Source organism: Mobula hypostoma, chromosome 14 (assembly GCF_963921235.1).
Source record: "Mobula hypostoma chromosome 14, sMobHyp1.1, whole genome shotgun sequence".
NCBI classification, from domain to species: Eukaryota; Metazoa; Chordata; class Chondrichthyes; order Myliobatiformes; family Myliobatidae; genus Mobula; species Mobula hypostoma.
The window spans coordinates 17,534,347-17,550,916 of record NC_086110.1 but is presented as its reverse complement, the minus strand read 5'-3'; the positions used below and the strand labels follow the sequence as shown (position 1 = coordinate 17,550,916).

The 16,570-nt window shown below is 42.2% G+C and overlaps 1 protein-coding gene across 1 annotated transcript in view; it reads left to right on the top strand.

Annotated features, from left to right (window-relative positions):
• Positions 1–16,570, top strand: part of plekhg4 (pleckstrin homology domain containing, family G (with RhoGef domain) member 4) — a 175,630-nt gene that overhangs the window by 91,393 nt on the left and 67,667 nt on the right. The gene's annotated exons all lie outside the window — the stretch shown is intronic.

Below are 16,570 nucleotides of genomic sequence, written 5' to 3'. Positions count from 1 at the left end.
CAGGCGATCCAGTCATCTGCTATATCTTCCCAATTGTTCACATTGATGCTGGCCAGCTTCATATCCTTTTTGCAGACATCTTTGAAGCGAAGTTGTGTGAGACCAGCTGGGTGTGCACCCTCTACCAGCTGCTTATAAAGCAGGTCTTTTGGGATTGGACTGCAGCCTGTTTGCCTCACATGTCCTAATCATCTGAACTGCCTCTGGCTAAGGGCAGTGAACATGATGGGATGCCTGCACATTGTATTAGTGGCTCTGTCCTGCCAAGGTATGCGTAGGATACGTCTGAAGCAGCATAGGTGAAAGTTTTCAGTTTCTTCTCTTGACTAGCATAGATTGTCCAGTCTTTGCTGCTAAAGAGAAAAGTGCCAAAAACACAGCCCTGGTATGCACGCAGTTTGGTATTTGCAGTCAGATGGCTGTTGCTCCACACTCTCTTGTTCAGTCTAGCTTCAGCCTTGTCTATTCTGTTGCTCAGCTTAGCATCAAGGGGCAGAGTGTTTGTGATGGTTGACCCAAGATAGGTTAAGGAGTCAACCACTTTCTGAGCATGATCATTGATGGTGATAGATGGGAGGGAGTCAGTGTTTTGAGCCATGACATTTGTCTTCTTTAAGTCAATAACCAGCCCAAGCTTCTTGCACACATGTAACAGGCTTTTGTGTGGGAAGTCAGTGCTACGTCATCAGCGAACAACAGTTTGCGAAAGAAGACTTCTCGGATCTTGGTCGTGGAGTGAAAATGAGCAATGTTGAAGAGTTTGCTATCAGCTTTGTAATGTAGGTAGACACCCTCAGCACGTTCACCAAAACCATGCTGAAGCGGCATGGAGAAGAAGATACCAAAGAATGTCAGTGCCAAAACATAGTCTTGCTTTACTCCGCTTCTCACTGGGAAGGCTTCTGAGGTTGCACATTTAAAGCAGACAATGCTGTGCATGTCTTCATTATAAGAAGTATTCATGCCCAGCAGTCTTGGAGGGCAGCCTATCCTTTGCAGCAACCTGAAAAGCCCACTTCTGCTGATGAGCTTGAACACCTTTGTCAAGCCAATGAATGTGATGCTTTGTTGCTGTCAGTATTTCTGCTGCAGCTGGCATAATAAGGAGATCATATCCATAGTAGATCTGCCTACTCTATAATAGCACAGTGACTGTGGGTAGGCATGTTGGGCAAGGTGCTGCCGCCATACAAAAACTACTCGGGCAAAGGCCTTTCCCACGATGCTGAAGAGGGAGATACCACAATAGTTGTTACGGTCACTACAATCACCCTTGTGCTTGTACAAGGTGTCAATCTTGGCATTTTGTATGTCTTGTATGTAGCCTTTCTCCCAGCAGAGACAGGGGAGCTTGTGCAGATGGTGTAGCAATGCTGGTTTGACACTCTTTAGAACTTATATAGGGACTCTCATTTGCAGATGCCTTCCCACAAGCGAGATAATCACTGGCTTTGCTGATTCTTCCAGTGTTGGCAATGCATCTTGCTTCTCTGTGGCTGGTAGATCTGGGATACCCTTGAGTGCAGCACTTGCGACCATATTCTGGGCTGAGTACAACTCTATGTCGTGCTCAGTCCAACATTGAAACTGCTTGCCTTGCTTAGATGTGGCTTCTCCAATCTTAACTTCAGATGGGTGGGCTGGTGTTCGGTATTTCCCAGCCCCTTTTCAGGTGTTGCCTTCATCTCTCTCCAATTTTGTCTGTTCCCAGCAGCGGTTTCAAGTGTTCTTTTTCATAACTGGATGCTATGACGTTAGAGACTCTGGAACACTGCTGCTCCATGGGCTGTTGGGCTTGTCACTGCCATCTGCTGGGCTCTCATCCTTTTTTAGGGATGGAGCCCTGTGGCAGCTACGTTGCTTCGGCCTAGAGCACTGGAGTCTGTGAGGCAGACTGAGCTCATTAGCCTTGGTCGCAGCCAGTTGAAGAGAAGGATAATTCTGACTCTAAATACGGACAGCCAGAGCTCGTTAGCTTTGGCAAGCGATTCATTCAGGAGAAGTGAAACTCTGATTCCAAACCCTCGGAATTGTCAGGGTTCAAAGTTTCAAAGGTTCTTTTTGTTATTAAAATATGCATGTACAACTCTGATATTCATCTTCTCCAGATAGCTGTGAAATACAGAAAAGAGAAAAAACACTAAACCCTTCCCCACACGAAGAGGAAAAAGAAACAAGTCAAATCACTTTTTATTGTCATTTCGACTATAACTGCTGGTACAGTACACAGTAAAAACGAGACAACGTTTTTCAGGACCATGGTGCTACATGAAACAATACAAAAACTACACTAAACTACGTAAAACAACACAAAACCACACTAGACTACAGACCTACCCAGGACTGCATAAAGTGCACAAAACAGTGCAGGCATTACAATAAATAATAAACAAGACTGTAGGCACAGTAGAGGGCAGTAGGTTGGTGTCAGTCCAGGCTCTGGGTATTGAGGAGTCTGATGGCTTGGGGGAAGAAACTGTTACATAATCTGGTTGTGAGCGCCTGAATGCTTCAGTGCCTTTTGTCAGATGGCAGGAGGGAGAAGAGTTTGTGTGAGGGATGCCTGGGGTCCTTCATAATGCTGTTTGCTTTACGGATGCAGCGTGCAGTGTAAATGTCTGTAATGGCGGGAAGAGAGACCCCGATGATCTTCTCAGCTGACCTCACTATCCACTGCAGGGTCTTGCGATCTGAGATGGTGCAATTTCTGAACCAGGCAGTGATGCAGCTGTTCAGGATGCTCTCAGTACAGCCTCTGTAGAATGTGGTGAGGATGGGGGGGTGGGAGATGAACTTTTATCAGCCTTCGCAGGAAGTAGCAACACTGTTAGGCTTTCTTTGCTATGGAGCTGGTGTTGAGGGACCAGGTGAGATTCTCTGCCAGGTGAACACCAAGAAATTTGGTGCTCTTAACGATCTCTACGGAGGAGTCGTCAATGTTCAGCGGAGAGTGGTCACTCCGTGTCCTCCTGAAGTCAACAACTATCTCTTTTATTTTGTTCACATTCAGAGACAGGTTGTTGGCTCTGCACCAGTCCGTTAGCCGCTGCACCTCCTCTCTGTATGCTGACTCATCGTTCTTGCTGATGAAACCCACCATGGTCGTGTCATCGGCGAACTTGATGATGTGGTTCGAGCTGTGTGTTGCAGCACAGTCGTGGGTCAGCAGAGTGAACAGCAGTGGACTGAGCACATAGCCCTGGGGGCCCCTGTGCTCAGTGTGATGGTGTTGGAGATACTGCTTCCAATCCGGACTGACTGAGGTCTCCCAGTCAGGAAGTCTAGGATCCAGTTGCAGAGGGAGGTGTTCAGGCCCAGTAGGCTCAGTTTTCCAGTCAGTTTCTGAGGAATGATTGTGTTGAATGCTGAACTGAAGTCTATGAACAGCATTTGAACGTACGTGTCTTTTTTGTCCAGGTGGGTTAGGACCAGGTGGGGGGTGATGGCAATGGCATCATTTGTTGAACGGTTGGGACAGTACGCTAACTACAGGGGCTCCAGTGAGGGGGCAGCAGGGTCTTGAAGTGTCTCATGACCAGCCTCTTGAAACACTTCATGATGATGGATGTGAGTGCAACGGGATGGTAGACGTTGAGGCACGACACTGAAGACTTCTTCGGCATGGGGACGATGGTGGCGGCCTTGAAGCAAGTAGGAATGACGGAGGTGTTGAAGATGTCAGTGAGAATCTCTGCTAGCTGGTCTGCACAGCACTCTGCCAGGAATATCGTCTGGTTCAGCAGCCTTACGTGGGTTGACCCTGCACAGGGTTCTCCTCGCATCGGCCACGGTAAGACACAGCACCTGGTCATTTGGAGGAGGGGTGACATTCCTTGCCACCACATCATTTTCCACCTCAAAACGAGCGTAGAAGTTGTTCAACACATCTGGCAGGGAGGCATCACTAGCACAGGCAGGTGGTGGTGTCTTGTAGTTGGTGATGTCCTGAATGCCATTCCACATGCACGGTGTGTCAACGCTGTCCTGGAAGTGGCTGCGGATTCGCTGGGCGTGTGCACGCTTTGCCTCTCTGATGGCCTGGGACAGTTTGGCTCCCACTGTTGTTAGGGCTGCTTTGTTGCCTGCTCTGAAGGCGGAGTCACGGGTTCTCAGCAGTGCACACACTTCCGCGGTCATCCATGGCTTCTGGTTAGCGCATATAGTGATGGTCTTGGCCACAGCGATGTCATCAATGCACTTGCTGTTGTAGCTAGTCACTGATACCATGTACTCCTCTAAGTTGGTAGTGTCGCCATCGGTTGCAGCCTCACTGGGGTTTGTATAAACAAGGCCCAATGTGTTCTCCCCTCTCATTGCCAAGTCCACGTTCTGATGGAATCTGGGAAGCACTGACTTAAGGTTCGTGTGGTTAAAATCTCCGGCGACAATAAACAGTAATAGCCCCATACAGTTCACAGAGCGCCTCCTTAGCATTAGTGCTGGGGGGAATGTAGACACTGACCATAAAGACGATGGTGAATTCCCGTGGTAAATAAAATGGTCTGCATCTAACAGTCACAAGCTCCACTAGCGATGAGCAGTATCTGGAAACCTGCACCAAGTTTCTTGCACCATTCTGTATTGGATGTAAACATACAAGCCACCACCGCGAGTCTTACCGGAAAGAGTAAGACTCTGCTCGAAACAAGGTGAGCCTGTCCAGCTGAATGGTGGCGTCCAGGATTCCGTCGGTGAGCCACATATCCGTGAAAACATATGCACAGCAGACTCTGTATCCAGCCGAGTATTTCGTTGGAGTCGGATGTAGTCCAATTTGTTGTCCAGGGAGCGGACATTGGAGAGCAGAATGGACGGGAGAGCCGGCTGGCTAGGGTTTGCTTTTTTCCTGACAAGGACTCCTGCCCGCTTGCCTTGCTTCCACTTTCTCGCACACCGCTTAAGACGTCCCGCCTCCGGCCACCGGCATCAGGCAGCTCTGAGGACTGTAGGCCCGATCCCCTCAGCAAACCGAGGTTGCGTAATTTAACCAGCAGATCTTCATGAAGGTTTGTTTTTGGGTGATCTCTGTATTGTAGCAGTAACTGGCGATGGTAGATAGTCGCTCTGTTATCCGTGTGCCCTAGTCAAAAAATATGCTTTAAAATTAAATTAAAGTAACACCAGATCCAAAAGGCTGCTGCTGCCTTGCTACGCCGCCTGCTGCCATGCAAAGATTGCACACTCCAAACCCCACACCCCTTCCCTCACACAAAAGCTATAAGACTGCTCACACAGAAAATAGCAGTTGGAACATCAAACCCCAAACCCCTCCTTGGGTCCATGGACACACCTTGAGCATCTATCAACGATACCCCAGCCATGGGAAAATGGCCCACTGTCTTGTAAGTCAGTCTTGGGGTAGATGAAGCCTAAAAGAGTAAACCCTGACAGCTCCTAAGGTGTACTGTGCCTCTTCCTGGCAACTCTTGCAGCCATGCTGGTATCAAATTGTACCAGTCCTACCTTTCCTTTGGATTAGATCAACAGGCCAAGAGGGGAATCTTTTACCTGTGCAGTCAAGGTCTCTATAATTACCTGCCCATGCTTGTAGTACCCTGGAGAGGTCACACCAGTGATATCACAAGACTTTGATACAACACGGGAAGTGGCAGTTACAAGTTCTAAGCTCACACCAACTGACGTAGGAATGAGCACCAGGGGTCACTTCTGACAGTGGGAGAGATGATTGAATCTCATTGGACAGCAACCACCAGCCTCAAGCTGGGCAATCCCCAGACAGTAAGGTGCTCTCCTTCCATGCCCTGCCTGCTTCATTGGGTGTGTGGAGCTTCGAGGCTAATATCAACAAGTGGGCTTGTAATTTTGCAGCAGGTAAACCTATGGGGAGCCAAGAAGATTCCAGCTCTTTGTATTGCAAGTTGGAGTCAGACTATGTGTCATGGGCTCATGAATGACATCCAACGGGTCGATGAAGCACACAAGACTGTCATCATAGAAGACTCTGCGGATTGAATATTGACATTGCCTGCATTCAGAAGACTCATCTGGCAGACAGCGGCTCTATATCAGAGAGTCAGTCTACCCCGCCTTCTAGCAAGGGTAGTCTCAGGCTGAGCCAGGACTATATGGTGATGGCTTTGCAGTGTGGAATATACTCACTGCAGCTGCTGAGCCCGCATTGGGGGGGACAGACAGAATCTTCACTCTCTGCCTGTTTTGAGTAAAGTGGATGAAGCATTGTCCAAGATGTCTAGCACTGAAGGGTTGTACCTGTTGGGAGATTTCAATTCTAGAATAGAAGTTTGACAGTGGGGCCTGGCCCAGCTGTTTGGACCCACATGGAGAGGGAAAAATTTATAAAAATGGACAGAAGCTGCTAGAACTGTGCTGTTACCATGAACTATGCATGATCAACACACATTTCTAGTGCAAGGAGCGTCACAAGATTTCATGGAGATAACCACAATCTTGCTACTGGCCTCAAGCAGACCTTGTTATTACCAGGTGTGCAGATCTCAGAAGTATCCTTATCAGCAGCAGCTATCACAGTGCAGATTGTGACATTGACCACTTCCTTGTAGCAACAAAGTGAGGATTGCCCCAAAGAAACTGCACCATTCTAAGAGGAAGGGTCGACTATGCATCAGCACTTGCCAAGTATTCAGTGCTGAGTGAATGCAGAAGTTCATTGACTACTTTGAAGATGGTGTGGCAGCCTCCATTATGCCATCTACAACTCAGCCTTCACTGCATTTGGTAAGAGAGAATGTGCACAAACAGATTGGTATGAGGAAAGCTGGGAGGAAATAGAACAATGTTAAAAAGGTGAGCAACACACATCAAAGTTGCTGGTGAACGCAGCATGCCAGGCAGTATCTCTAGGAAGAGGTGAGCCTTTCTTGCCTACAAGAATGATCTCAACACTAGCACTTAAGATGCTCTTAAGGCCACAAGAAGCAAGGCCTAGAAAACTGCTGGCTTCTGCACCAACAACTACTAGCAGAACTTGTGCAGTCCACTGCAGACACAGGGGATGCATGACGCATGTATGAAGGCATCAAGAAGGCCACAGGACCCTCACTCACCAAGAATGCCCTTCTGAAGTTTATGATAGGGACTGAAAAATTGTTATAATATAGTTATTGCACTGCCTCTTGCTTTAAGCAATATTACATTATTGTGCTCAGTTTGGTTTAGATTCATCTTCAAATATTTGAATATATTATTTACTGCACAATAACTTACAGGTTGGATTATGTTGTAATAATTGAAATACAACATTTTTATTCTTACCTGTACCCCGAACAAAACTAGTATAAAATAAATAGTTCTTGCTGCTCAGATAATCAATGATAATCATTGTCATATTCTGTGTAATCAGTAATGTTGTTCTGTTGTCAAACCTCCAACAAAACTTAATCATACTTCTATAATTTTCATTCAGCATCTTTACAAGTTGTAACAAATGTTTTTCAATAGCAAAAAAAACATAAGCAGTGATACCAATCAATGCTAGTACATTGTCCCAGGCAGGAATTACGAAGAATAAATCATTCTATTGAAGTAATTCTAGAAAAAGAGCCTAGGAAGTTGCATCAGAAGACAAAGAAAAGTCATTCATATTATTGTTATTGGAATATACAAAGACCAGGGCATAAGATTTAATCATTTGAAAAGTACATGCGCAACATGAAAAAGAATGTTTATACCAAGCAAGTGATAAGGATTTTGAACATGCTGCTTCTGGGGAGAGTGAAAGTGTGAATGACCATTTGTTTTAAAAGGAAACTGATTAGATATTTGAGAGAAACAAACCTGCACTGTTCTAGGTATAGTAGTGGGGGAGTAGGTTGGATTGGGTACAAGGATTTAATGTGCAGTGCCCTCTTGTGTCATGATGACTGTCAAACTGTTCAGAAATAAAACTGAAATAAGTTCTAAAATGAAAAAGTACATATTGTTTTGAAGTATCAGGAGCATTTTATTAGACCACTCTATAATCATCTCAAATAATAAACTGAGGTAATAATCAATTAACACTAAAATGTTGCCTTGCAATTGTTTGTGTACTGTCAAGCTTTGTGGAAAGAGCAACTAGGCAACTCAGTCTCAATTGGTTGTCCAAATTACTTTGTATCTGCCATGAGGAAAAGCACAAGAATCGCCTTTCTGACCCCTGTGATTTCTCACACTGGAGAAATGTTTTGCAGTTGTTTGCTGTCTCCTTGGAGTGAGATTTGAACGCTTGGTGCCCTGTTATTCCATACATTGTATATTAATATGCATTTTTGTGCTATAGATCAGGATTGTTTTCCCAATGAAAGATAGAAAATATTGAATATGTTTCCTTAAGAAAGAATCTTTATTATTTTTGAAATGTAATGACTATTAGGCAGACTAATATAGCAGACAATTAGCAGATGGAAGCATAAGTAAATTGCCAATTGAATCGCTGGATGAAATCGTCATTGCTTTGAATAGTTCAGCCTAGTAACAAAGGCATCAGTTTAATATTGCATTTATGAGACAGCACTTTCCATAGTGCAAAACTCCAACAGTGCAATCCAGGGCCAGGGTTTAAACCTGATTCAAATAAGCAAACACTCTTACATGATTTAAATCAATATAAAAAATTATATTGCACATAAAGATGGAACCAGAAACCTATGCAGCTAACTCCAAGGTCCTGCAAACAGTTCATGAACTACTTGTCATCTTTTAAATATACTTTTACTAAGACGTTTGGTATGGTTGAGAATGGAGTATGCCTAATGCAGAGTGTGAACCCGTGCTCTGCTCCAATTCTCGACCAATTTGCCAATTAAAACGCCAAGCAAGATTAAAATCATTGAAGACGAGAGCTGAAGGCGAGCAGGTGTTCATTGCCATCTGCCTGTGTTTGTTTGGTTTCCCTCCCTTTCCCTCTTGTTAATTGCTGCCAGAGGAAGGTGCAGGAGTCTTGGGTCTTGGGCTAAGTTTGATTGTCAAGTTTTGTAGATTAAACTTGTTTTTAGAGGACTCTGCAGTTCATGTCTTATGTGTTTCTGGTTTCTGGTTACACCTTTTGCTATTTTGTGCGATTTTGATCGGGTTGGACTGGCTCTGTAGCCTGCAGTCAACGAACACCACACTTTGATATGCTCTTGGGCCAGTGCCCCACCACCTCAATACAGCCCATACCTAAATCTTCCAATTCAGTTTGGTGGTTAAATTGATCAAACCTTGGGTCTTTCCTCACTCTCAGGCCCCGCTACCTCAACTCTGCATCACCTCTGCTCTCACCTCGCCTCGATTCTGCCAAATTGAATGGCTTCCAAGTTCACTCCAGGAATGGCCAAACATTAGCTCATTCCCATCTCTGGCCCGGACCTCACCGCCTTGATTCAGCCTGTACACACCACAGTGCAGCCATCCTGCACCTTCAAGACTTCGGTTCCCGCTGCAAAAATGCCAGGTTGTATAGACTGTTTTAAAGCTCAACTTTGATAGGGAAATTACAGTCTATAATTTGCATTCATCGTTTAGCAGAAAAAATGTAATTACTGAAGTGTTTAGTTGTTTTATTTGCCACCAGCAAGCAGTTGCTGAGCTTCACCAGTGCCATCTTAAACTGGAAAACCAATCTGTTGTGTCATTCTGTGGTGGTTTTTTTTTGCAAGTTATTTCAATCTGACATAGGTGGAGTTGTGGATAATGAAGTAGGTTTTCAAAGCTTGCAGAGAGATTTAGGCCAGTTAGAAGAGTGGGCTGAAAGATGGCAGATGGATTTTAATGCTGATAAATGTGAAGTGCTACATTTTGGTAGGACTAATCAAAATAAGACATACATGGTAAATGGTAGAATGAAGTAAATTGAAGAATGCAGTAGAACAGAGGGATCTAGGAATAATGGTGCATAGTTCCTTGAAGGTGGAATCTCATGTGGATGGGGTGGTGAAGAAAGCTTTTGGTATACTGGCCTTCATAAATCAGAGCATTGAGTATAGGAATTGGGAAGTAATGTTGAAATTGTACAAGGCATTGGTGAGGCCAAATTTGGAGTATTGTGTACAGTTCTGGTCATCGAATTATAAGAAAGATGTCAACAAAATTGAGAGAGTACAGAGAAGATTCACTACAATGTTACCTGGGTTTCATCTCCTAAGTTACAGAGAAAGGTTGAACAAGTTGGGTCTTTATTCTTTGGAGCGTAGAAGGCTGAGGGGGGACTTGATAGACGTATTTAAAATTATGAAGGGGATTGATAGAGTTGACGTGGATAGGCTTTTTCCATTGAGAGTGGGGGAGATTCAAACAAGAGGACATGAGTTGAGAGTTAAAGAGCAAAAGTTTAGGGGTAACATGAGGGGGAACTTCTTTACTCAGAGAGTGGTAGCTGTGTGGACCAAGCTTCCAGCAGAAGTGGTTGAGGCCGGTTCAATGTTGTCATTTAAAGTTAAATTGGATAGCTATATGGACAGGAAAGGAATGGAGGGTTATGGGCTGAGTGCAGGTCAGTGGGACTAGGTGAGAGTAAGAGTTCGGCACGGACTAGAAGGGCCGAGATGGCCTGTTTCTGTGTTGTAATTGTTATATGGTTATAGTTGCTTTACTGAAATACATGAAGAATTTTAATGCAGTATTTACCAACAAATGGACATGATGTGTTTTAGTATTGCATGCCCCATTATTTCAAAAGTTTGAAACTTCAATCCTGCAAATTTTCAATGCAGATAATTGAAATATTACTTTTCTAATTGTGCAAGATAAAGATTGGCTTTCAATTTTGTTCAGATATTGGTTAGTTTCTGGATGCATATATTGTCTCTCCAGGAACTGGTGAGCCACTGTTTTTTTGTCAGATCCTTACCCACTAAATCAGCAGTTATATTGTGTTTACTTAAACCAGTGTCTATACTCATGAAACTGGCTGCAAACCGTCAGTAAAACATTGCATAGTGTTAATTGATCATGTAAACTTCCTCGTCAGTTAAAATCAAAAGACATACAGTATCTTCCAGCTTAATTGCTGAGAAATTGTGTGGAGTTTGCACTTTTCTGTTGGATTTTATATGAAATCCAGCAATAGAAATTTCTTGAAATTAGCTGAAATTTTTGAAATTTTGGCAATGCTACATTTCTGCATTTGTATGTGTGTCTCTATAGCTCTATGTTGTATGCATTTACCTGTACAGATCTCAGGAACCTTAAGACTCCTAAGAGCTATAGAGATACGTACAGACAGTTCCATATAAATTGCAGCTAAGTTTACTGATGGTGTATTCAGTGTATAATGAAAAAACTCAAATCTTGGTAACTTCAGTCTGTAGTTCAGTATATACTTAGTTTATTATTTTATGATTTCCCTCTAAGATAATTGTATAAAGCAAGGTATTTTGCATTGTATCAGAATAATTTAAATGGACTTCTATTTAATTGTTTGAGTGTGGGATATTTAACTCCTCCTGAGTTGGACAGTATATTATAATGAGGATACAAAAAATTGCTTTATTTTAACTATCCATGATTCAGCTCACTGCCTGGACTTGTCACCTACACTCCTCCTCACGTCTATTGGAATTCAAACTAATATCGGCCCTGAATCCAATTATCTTGGCCTCACCCAACATAGCGCGTAGGTCCTGTACTAGTGTACTGATATTCTTTGACAGGAAGCATAACTGGGGGAACAGGTTCTCAGCCCTGTGCAAGCTATCAAGACATAATGAGAGTTTTTAAATGTCAAAGTTCAAAGTAAAATTTATTCTCATTTACGTGTTGCCACATACATCCCTGAGATTCTTTTCCTGTGGGCATACTTAGCAAATCTATAGGGCAGCAACTATAAACAGCAAACATCAGGAACTGTAAACAAACTGTGCAAATGAAGATAATAAATAAATAACATTGAATAACAAGCATGAAATAACAAGATAAAAGAGTCCTTAAATGAGTGTAGTTATCTCCTTTTGTTTAAGAGTCTGATGTTTGAGGAGTAGTAACTGTTATTAACCTGGTGGTGTGAGTCCTGAGGCACCTTACCTTCTTCCTGATAGCAGCAGTGAGAAAAGACCATAGCCTGGGGGGGGGGGGGGGTGAGGATTTTTAATGATGGATGCTGCTTTTCTATGGCAACATTTCATGTAGATATGCTCAATGGTTGGAAGAGTTTTACCCTGGATGTGCTGGGCTGAATCTACTACCTTTTGTTGGACTTTCTGCTCAAAGGCATTGAAGTTCCCATACCAGGTCATAATGCAGCTAGTAAGCAAACTTTCCACCACACATCTGTAGATGTTTGCCAAGGTTTTTGATGACATACTATGGTTAGAGATTTTAAATTTCTATGTCTATGAGGATGTTAAACGTTTTCAAGGAGACTTTGAGAGTGGCTTTTAAGTGTGTGCTTTGTCCTACTGAAGGTACTCTGAATAGAATGTGTTTTTTAGAATCTGGCATCAACTTTGAAGCTGATTGATTATGTTCAGAGCCTTGACATTGCAGATGTTAATCTGGGAGAGGAGACTAATATTTGATTATCTAATCTGTTAATAGAGAGAATATTTTAGAGACAACATTGATGGTATTTCTCTGGTGTTTCCTGAAGTGTGCCTAGTGCACTGGAGGTGGTGCACTTGTTTTTCTTTGCACTATTTATTTATTTTGTAATTTATAATTTTATGTCTGTGTGTACTGTGCCGCAAAACACAAAGTTCACATCATAAAAGCTAGTGATAATAAACTTCTGTATTCTGTGGTGAGATTTGTCATTGATATCCGCCAGAACTGAGTGGTAGCTTCCAAAATGTAGAATGTTATCTTTTTTCCCAGGTTCTTTGCATGGGTTTTGATTGTGAATGGATGGTATTGTTCCGTGGGTTCAGATTGCTGGAGGATCTTTGCCTTACAGATGTTTAGTTTAAGGCCCATCCTCTCATTGTACTTAAGTGAACAGTTAACATAATTGATCAACAAACAACATACATCAAAGTTGCTGGTGAACGCAGCAGGCCAAGCAGCATCTATAGGAAGAGGCGCAGTCGACGTTTCAGGCCGAGACCCTTGGAGTTTGGTAATTCAGTGACTGAGTTTGAAGTGATCGTTCAATGGAACAAAGGCTAAATCACATTCATTCATCCTATAGATTAACTTTACTCCAGTGGGAAGCTTTATTAGAGGTGAGATTTGCAGCAAGGAATGAGCAATTAAACATCACTTGCCTGACTCCAGTCTGCGCTTGGCTCGAGTCTGTGGAGAATCTATTACAGTTTACATGTCATTAGCCAGCAGTCATGAAATGGTGTTAAGTTTTTGAATGGTGTAAGTGTTTAAAGTTCATACCAAATCATTGATACTTAATGTAGAGAGAAACAACTTGCTGCAGAGGAACATGTATCAGTAACTCAAACTGCACACAAAAAAATTATTGAGGTTTCTTTTAACATGAATTAGTTTAAAAGACTAAATTCAGACTCAGTGCTAGTAGAGCCACTTCCTCACTGTGCTTGAGATCTGAGTTTGAGTCTGACTTCTAGTGTTATATGCGGGGTCCTAGGAGCTAGGAGTTTCCATGTTTTCCCAATGACTTTGCGGGTTCCTGTAGCTGCTTCAGCCCCAGAGAAATCACATCCTGAAGAAATGTTGGTTGGTAGGTTAATTGGCTGCTATAAGTTGTCCCTTTTGTATTGATTAGTGTAAAAATCAATGCTGGATGGTTAGCATGGACAGTGGGCCAAAGGGCCTGTTTCCGTGTTTCATATCTCTATGACTTTATGATATGTTTAGGCACAATGATTGTTTACCTCAGATGACTTAGTGTGTCTGGATATAATATGAAAAGAAGGGCAGCCCAACAAACTGTATGTTAAAGAACGTGTGCACCAGGGTTGTGGATTTGAATTCTACAAACATAGATCAAAGGTCATTCTATATCATCCCACCGGTGTTAAATCTGTGCCACCCTGAATAAATAATTGACAACTAATTTCGACCTCTAGCCACATTGATAAATCAACAATTGCAATTTCATGAATTAAGATCTGGAAATAGCAGATGGCTCACATGACTGAAATAAGTGAATCAGTGATGTCTGTGGATGCCATTTTTTCAGAATCAGCAACAAAAAGATCATGTTTTTACATATTCTTTCATAGCTTATGGTTAACAAAAGCAGAATTCAGGAAGGGACTTTTACCAAAAGATAGGTGTTAAGAAATATTGCAATTCTGACAATTACAGGGATTTATATGCATTTATAAATTGCTCTCCAACTTTGCAAAGTACGAAAAGAAGTCCAAATAACCATCTTTGTTACTGCTTGTCTTTTCACATCTAAGCAAAACTTATCATCTCCTAAGTATTCTAAGTGTCTCTTTGCAACAACATTGCCTATGTGCAACATAATTTTAATTATGATGAATCAGAATATCAATCTTTCCTGATTTAAACTGAATATTATTTAGATTTTTGTTAATATTTATGTTGTGTTGAAAAATTGTTATTGCTGAGCTGCAGCCAGTTAAACTTCCAGTGCTGCACTTTTAGTTCATGCAATTTTGTAGTGTAGAGTTAAAAAGCTCTTCCACCCTCTTCCCTATCCTTATTCCGTTGCTTACTGAGGGTATGCCATCTGGTATTTAACCAGACATTTGCCTATGAATACAGCAAAGCTCAGAGAGAACTAAATTAGCACATTTGCTGGGTGCCATCTTCTGTGTCTGAGTTAAGAATGATAGCATACACAGCAGAAGGAGTCTCGTGGAATCCAGGATTTAATCCAGTTTGTGGATCTGTGGAGGCTGGAGATGTTTGTACAGTATTTGATTTTATTTTACTCATTGATTGCTATATGTAGCAGATAAGGTTGGATTTTTTAGTTGAAATTAAAGGCATATGGTTGATTGTTGCAATGTTACTGAAAATAGTAGAAATTATGTTTCAGTGATTCTTGTACAGACAACCTCAAACACTAGATTCAGACTGTATTGTATTGTCTTGTGGATGAATGCACATCATTGGGGCCCTCACAATGTTGAATATCTCAGAAGTGGATCATTTAAAAATGAAAGAATTATTTTGAAACTAATTTAGGAACAGTGAATGCACCTGCATGAGATGAGTGACTTACATAGTTTAAAGTATTATTACTTCTCAAACACTTGGACTTTTTGCATTCACTTCCTCAAATATAATTGTTTTGCAAGTTACACAATGTTGTTTATCTCATGGTTCACAATTTCTGAATACTTATTATTGGCATAGTGTGAACCTGTTTATGTTATGTGAAGTTATCTCTAATAAACTGCTTTTCCACTATTATTTTGATTAACAAAGAACAAAATGAAATTTTCATTGAGTTTCATCTGCGTACTTCAAAACCTAGATGTGAGTATAGCCAAATCCTGGCTTAAACATTAGTCTATTAATACCCCATAGATAAATAATGATCATTTTTGATGAGTCTGAATGTATTTAGCATGTTACAAGTGTAAGAAATAGCCTGTAAGAAAGTATAAAGACATGAGAAAATCTACAGATGCTGGAAATCCAAGCAACACAATAAAATGCTGAAGGAACTCAGCAGGCCAGGCAGTACCTATGGAAAAGAGTAAGAAGTCGACATTTTGGCCTGGTGAAGGGTCTTGGCCCAAAACATCGACTGCTTATTCTTTTCCATAGAAGCTGGCAGGCCTGCCGAGTTCCTCCAGCATTTTGTATGTGTTGCTTAATAACAGTAAAGAACCAGTTTGTTGAGATTGGTGATCGGGCTAGAATGGAATTAAAGAAAGGGAATAAGTCACTTAAACACGAGGAATTCTGCAGATGCTGACTATGGAGTCCCCTATCACTCCTGTACACCTTCTCTTCACCAACCCAAATTCTGCCAACAATAGTTGTGTCATCTGCAAAATTATAGTTGCTGTTTAAGCTGTGCCTAGTCACATAGTCATGTGTGTAGAGAGTAGAGAAGTGGGCTAAGCACACATCCTAAAGGTGCACCAGTTTTGATTGTCAGCAAGGTGGAGATGTTATTTCCAATCTCATTGATTGTGGTCTCCCGGTGAGGAAGTCAAGGTGCCAGTTGCAGAGGGAGGTTTTGGACCTTGTTGATTAGAACTCAGGGTATGTGTTGAACGTTAAGCTGTAATCAATAAACAGCGGTCTAAAGTAGGTATTGCTATTATCCAGATGATTCAAGGATGAATGAAGAACTGATGAGAATGCATCCACTGTAGACTCATTGTGGTAATAAGACAAATTGCAGTGGATCATAGCAGGAGTTGATTCTGACCATGACCAGCCTCTCAAAGCACTTCATCACAGTAGATGTGAGTGCAACTGGGAAATACTCGTTGAGGCAGCTCACCCTGCTCTTCTTGAACATTGGTGTGATTGTCACTTTTTGAAGCAGGTGTGAACTTCTGACTGCGGCAGTGAGAAATTGAAGATGTCCTTGAATACACGCCAGTTGGTCGGTACAGGTTTTTAATGCCCTATTAGGTACACCATCAAGGCGTTGCAAAGGTTTACCCTCTTGAAAGATGTTCTACAGTGGGCCTCCATATTTATCACATGGGTAAAACTAATGAAATTGTGGGCGGTTTGTTTTTTAATTAATAAGCTACACTGA